Source organism: Drosophila sechellia, unplaced genomic scaffold, assembly GCF_004382195.2.
Source record: "Drosophila sechellia strain sech25 unplaced genomic scaffold, ASM438219v1 U_230, whole genome shotgun sequence".
In the NCBI taxonomy this organism is placed as follows: Eukaryota; Metazoa; Arthropoda; class Insecta; order Diptera; family Drosophilidae; genus Drosophila; species Drosophila sechellia.
Window position 1 is genome coordinate 1,189 of NW_022611172.1, and position 6,500 is coordinate 7,688.

At 32.7% G+C, this 6,500-nt stretch overlaps 1 non-coding gene across 1 annotated transcript; it reads right to left on the reverse strand.

Annotated features, from left to right (window-relative positions):
* Positions 1–1,040: 1,040 nt before the first annotated feature.
* LOC116802829 lies at positions 1,041–3,024 on the reverse strand. Its single transcript, XR_004363167.1, has one exon. It is a non-coding gene; the product is annotated as a small subunit ribosomal RNA (ribosomal RNA).
* Between the last annotated feature and the right edge of the window lie 3,476 nt (positions 3,025–6,500).

Here is a 6,500-nt window from a genome sequence, read left to right on the forward strand (position 1 = left end):
ATGCTAGACATTTCTCAGTATTATTTGATTGAAAAAAAAATATTTCTCTTCGTTTTTCACATTCAAATGTGAGATAATTTTTTCATTTCTTTTTTAATATTATGAATAAAATCATTATTTAATCCAATAATATCCATATGCTTATAAAAAATTTATAAACAACTTAATTAGCATAGTCTTACAACCCTCAACCATATTAGTCCAAGCAGCACTATAAAATTAATTAAAGTACATAACAGCATGGACTGCGATATGCGTTCAAAATGTCGATGTTCATGTGTCCTGCAGTTCACACGATGACGCACAGTTTGCTGCGTTCTTCATCGACCATGAGCCGATGATCCACCGCTTAGAGTTTTTAATTCAATTTTATATAATGTCAATATTGTTTTTATTGAAAGAAATTAAAAATACACCATTTTACTGGCATATATCAATTCCTTCAATAAATTTATTTTATACCTAAAATAAATGTGCGAAATGTCTTAGTTTCATATAAGCATTATGTATCATAATATCTGGTTATGGTTTGCTATTTTGGGTGACACATACTGCAAAATTTATATAAACATTAACCTGATGGATGACAGGTACAAACATTGTATATTTTAGGTTGTTGCATTAGCCAACGTATGCTCATAACATAGATGAACAATACATATTCGCAACGCGTGTATATTATGGTCCATATACACACACCACTTATTTTGATTACCACACATTCAAAATTATTTTTATTTTAATTCGACTTCTACTTTCGAATTTAGTTTAGTTTCTTCGATTTCCATTTTCGAGAATTTGTTTTTATAGGAAACGCCGTTGTTGTAGTAAGTACTGCCACAAATACGCACAGCAACATTAATAATGTTAAAGTCTTTTTATGAGGTTGCCAAGCCCCACATATAAAATAAAAGCCATCTTCATTTTATTTTGACTTTAACTTTTGATTCCGTGGAATCATTTTGTAATATTTTTATTTTGGTAAATTGTATTTATTTGTATTATAACAAATATTTATTAACGATAAGGATATTATACAATAATGATCCTTCCGCAGGTTCACCTACGGAAACCTTGTTACGACTTTTACTTCCTCTAAATAATCAAGTTCGGTCACTTTTGCGAAACAACCGTAACACGCAAGGCGTCACAGTGATCACGTCCGGAGACCTCACTAAATAATTCAATCGGTAGTAGGACGGGCGGTGTGTACAAAGGGCAGGGACGTAATCATGCGAGTTAATGACTCACACTACTGGGAATTCCAAGTTCATGTGAACAGTTTCAGTTCACAATCCCAAGCATGAAAGTGGTTCAGCGGTTTACCCGGACCTCTCGGTCTAGGAAATACACGTTGATACTTTCATTGTAGCGCGCGTGCAGCCCAGGACATCTAAGGGCATCACAGACCTGTTATTGCTCAATCTCATTATTGCTAGACGCAATTTGTCCATTTAAGAAGCTAGTGTCCTTATAATGGGACAAACCAACAGGTACGGCTCCACTTACATAAACACATTCAAACACAATAACATTTTACTGCCACCATGATGAAGGCTAACATAAGCTTCAGCACCATAATCCTGAAGATATCTATTTAATATATTTGGTCTCGTTCGTTATCGGAATTAACCAGACAAATCATCCACGAACTAAGAACGGCCATGCACCACCACCCATAGATTCGAGAAAGAGCTATCAATCTGTCTTACACACTTATGTTCGGACCTGGTAAGTTTTCCCGTGTTGAGTCAAATTAAGCCGCAGGCTCCACTCCTGGTGGTGCCCTTCCGTCAATTCCTTTAAGTTTCAGCTTTGCAACCATACTTCCCCCGGAGCCCAAAAGCTTTGGTTTCCCGGAAGCGACTGAGAGAGCCATAAAAGTAGCTACACCCAATTGCTAGCTGGCATCGTTTATGGTTAGAACTAGGGCGGTATCTGATCGCCTTCGAACCTCTAACTTCGTTCTTGATTAATGAAAACATCTTTGGCAAATGCTTTCGCTTAAGTTAGTCTTACGACGGTCCAGAATTTCACCTCTCGCGTCGTAATACTAATGCCCCCAAACTGCTTCTATTAATCATTACCTCTTGATCTGAAAACCAATGAAAGCAGAACAGAGGTCTTATTTCATTATCCCATGCACAGAATATTCAGGCATTTGAAGCCTGCTTTAAGCACTCTAATTTGTTCAAAGTAATAGTACCGGCCCACAATAACACTCGTTTAAGAGCACTAGTGCAGGTTTTTAAATAGGAGGAACATATGAAAAAATACAAGTATTTAATCACATATAAGAACTCCACCGGTAATACGCTTACATACATAAAGGTATAGTACTAACCACAATTGTAAGTTGTACTACCCGTATGAAGCACAAGTTCAACTACGAACGTTTTAACCGCAACAACTTTAATATACGCTATTGGAGCTGGAATTACCGCGGCTGCTGGCACCAGACTTGCCCTCCAATTGGTCCTTGTTAAAGGATTTAAAGTGTACTCATTCCAATTACAGGGCCTCGGATATGAGTCCTGTATTGTTATTTTTCGTCACTACCTCCCCGAGCTGGGAGTGGGTAATTTACGCGCCTGCTGCCTTCCTTAGATGTGGTAGCCGTTTCTCAGGCTCCCTCTCCGGAATCGAACCCTGATTCCCCGTTACCCGTTGCAACCATGGTAGTCCTAGATACTACCATCAAAAGTTGATAGGGCAGACATTTGAAAGATCTGTCGTCGGTACAAGACCATACGATCTGCATGTTATCTAGAGTTCAACCAATATAACGATCTTGCGATCGCTTGGTTTTAGCCTAATAAAAGCACATGTCCATAAGGTTCATGTTTTAATTGCATGTATTAGCTCTAGAATTACCACAGTTATCCAAGTAACTGTTAACGATCTAAGGAACCATAACTGATATAATGAGCCTTTTGCGGTTTCACTTTTAATTCGTGTGTACTTAGACATGCATGGCTTAATCTTTGAGACAAGCATATAACTACTGGCAGGATCAACCAGAATAATGTTTTTCCTTCATATTCCATTCATATTTTTTGAATCGAAATAAGCAATATAATAGATATATAGATTTTTCACTTTATATAATTCCATGATTTTTATTATATTGAATAAAATTCAATATTTCGCCTTTGGGTAAAATTTTAAATATATAAATATAAGTAAAAAATCTATTCGATTACGGCCATTTTTATATAGCATTCGTAATCCATATTTTCATTTTAATTTATACTTGTTTTACCAATATAACAAGAATTTCATATAATTATTGTAATATATATGTTTCTATAATTTTATCTTTTATATATACATATTTCATTATAAAATATCATTTTATTTCCAACATACATAATTATTGTATCCACACATGTACAATTTTTGTTTAACCAATATAAATATTAAGTTAAATCATTTGCATTTTGAAGATAAATTTAAAATTTATCTCTTTTCATATATCTCTCTGGTAATATATAACATAAAACCAAGCGCATATGATAATATTTCCACATTTAATATATAATTTTATATTTCTTTCATAAGAATCCATATTTGTATTATACCGTAACGATATAATAATCCAACTATACGGCAGGTAATAAATTAATATTTGCCTGCCTCCAAAAATTAACGATAATATATGGAAACGATTTGTTATTCTATATATAATAGAAACTTGACTTTTGTTTCAACGATATTATCTAAAAAGCGTATATTCCTATTATCCGCGGAGCCAAGTCCCGTGTTCTATAGAACTGAGAAACAAATTTGTACGGATAATAATATACTTTATTTTATGTAACCAATATAAACATAATCCGAAATAAATATTTCGAATAATGCGGGAGGTCGGCAACCACTGCCTACCTATAGTAGTTTTTGAACCCGCTGTCCTCAAAGCGGGTATTTTCAATTCCGTTTGCCACCCAACATACGGTCTATTCTCTTATATATTAAGAGATTATAGGAACATTTCATTTTTTTTCCATTATTCATATATAATATGATTATTTTTTTTTTTATACATATAATAAATATTAATTTTTATATGTTTATTATTTAATTTACTCATATAATTGCCAAATTCATATGAATACATAAGTTTTGAACAATATGAGAGGTCGGCAACCACTGCCTACCTATAGTAGTTTTTGAACCCTCTGTCGTAATTCCGGTCGTTTACACTACTATACCCTCTCACTATAATGGCTTTTCTCTATAATACTAAGAGAATATGGGAATATCTCAGCATTTTTTCCCATATACATATAATAATTAACCATTTTCATATGTATATTATTTAATTTAATCATATAATTGCCAAAATCATATGAATACATAAGTTTTGAACAATATGAGAGGTCGGCAACCACTGCCTACCTATAGTAGTTTTTGAACCCTCTGTCGTAATTCCGGTCGTTTACACTACTATACCCTCTCACTATAATGGATTTTCTCTATAATACTAAGAGAATGTGGGAATATTTCAGCATTTTTTCCCTTATACATATAATAATTAATCATTTTCATATGTATATTATTTAATTTACTCATACAATTGCCAAAATCATATGAATACATAAGTTTTGAACAATATGAGAGGTCGGCAACCACTGCCTACCTATAGTAGTTTTTGAACCCTCTGTCGTAATTCCGGTCGTTTACACTACTATACCCTCTCACTTAAATGGCTTTTCTCTATAATACTAAGAGAATATGGGAATATCTCAGCATTTTTTCCCATATACATATAATAATTAACCATTTTCATATGTATATTATTTAATTTAATCATATAATTGCCAAAATCATATGAATACATAAGTTTTGAACAATATGAGAGGTCGGCAACCACTGCCTACCTATAGTAGTTTTTGAACCCTCTGTCGTAATTCCGGTCGTTTACACTACTATACCCTCTCACTATAATGGATTTTCTCTATAATACTAAGAGAATGTGGGAATATTTCAGCATTTTTTCCCTTATACATATAATAATTAATCATTTTCATATGTATATTATTTAATTTACTCATACAATTGCCAAAATCATATGAATACATAAGTTTTGAACAATATGAGAGGTCGGCAACCACTGCCTACCTATAGTAGTTTTTGAACCCTCTGTCGTAATTCCGGTGGTTTACACTACTATACCCTCTCACTTAAATGGCTTTTCTCTATAATACTAAGAGAATATGGGAATATCTCTGCATTTTTTCCCATATACATATAATAATTAATCATTTTCGTATGTATATTATTTAATTTACTCATACAATTGCCAAAATCATATGAATACATAAGTTTTGAACAATATGAGAGGTCGGCAACCACTGCCTACCTATAGTAGTTTTTGAACCCTCTGTCGTAATTCCGGTCGTTTACACTACTATACCCTCTCACTTAAATGGCTTTTCTCTATAATACTAAGAGAATATGGGAATATCTCTGCATTTTTTCCCATATACATATAATAATTAACCATTTTCATATGTATATTATTTAATTTAATCATATAATTGCCAAAATCATATGAATACATAAGTTTTGAACAATATGAGAGGTCGGCAACCACTGCCTACCTATAGTAGTTTTTGAACCCTCTGTCGTAATTCCGGTCGTTTACACTACTATACCCTCTCACTATAATGGATTTTCTCTATAATACTAAGAGAATGTGGGAATATTTCAGCATTTTTTCCCTTATACATATAATAATTAATCATTTTCATATGTATATTATTTAATTTACTCATATAATTGCCAAATTCATATGAATACATAAGTTTTGAACAATATGAGAGGTCGGCAACCACTGCCTACCTATAGTAGTTTTTGAACCCTCTGTCGTAATTCCGGTCGTTTACACTACTATACCCTCTCACTATAATGGATTTTCTCTATAATACTAAGAGAATGTGGGAATATTTCAGCATTTTTTCCCTTATACATATAATAATTAATCATTTTCATATGTATATTATTTAATTTACTCATACAATTGCCAAAATCATATGAATACATAAGTTTTGAACAATATGAGAGGTCGGCAACCACTGCCTACCTATAGTAGTTTTTGAACCCTCTGTCGTAATTCCGGTCGTTTACACTACTATACCCTCTCACTTAAATGGCTTTTCTCTATAATACTAAGAGAATATGGGAATATCTTAGCATTTTTTCCCATATACATATAATAATTAACCATTTTCATATGTATATTTTTTAATTTACTCATATAATTGCCAAAATCATATAAATACATAAGTTTGAACAATATCAGAGGTCGGCAACGGTCTTTCCTCTATAATACTAAGATAATATGGGAATATTTCATCATTTTTTCCTTATACATATAATAATTAATCATTTTCATATGTATATTATTTAATTTACTCGTATAATTGTCAAAATCCTATGAACACATAAGAGAATACAATATGAGAGGTCGGCGCAACCATAATATAGTAGTTGATGAC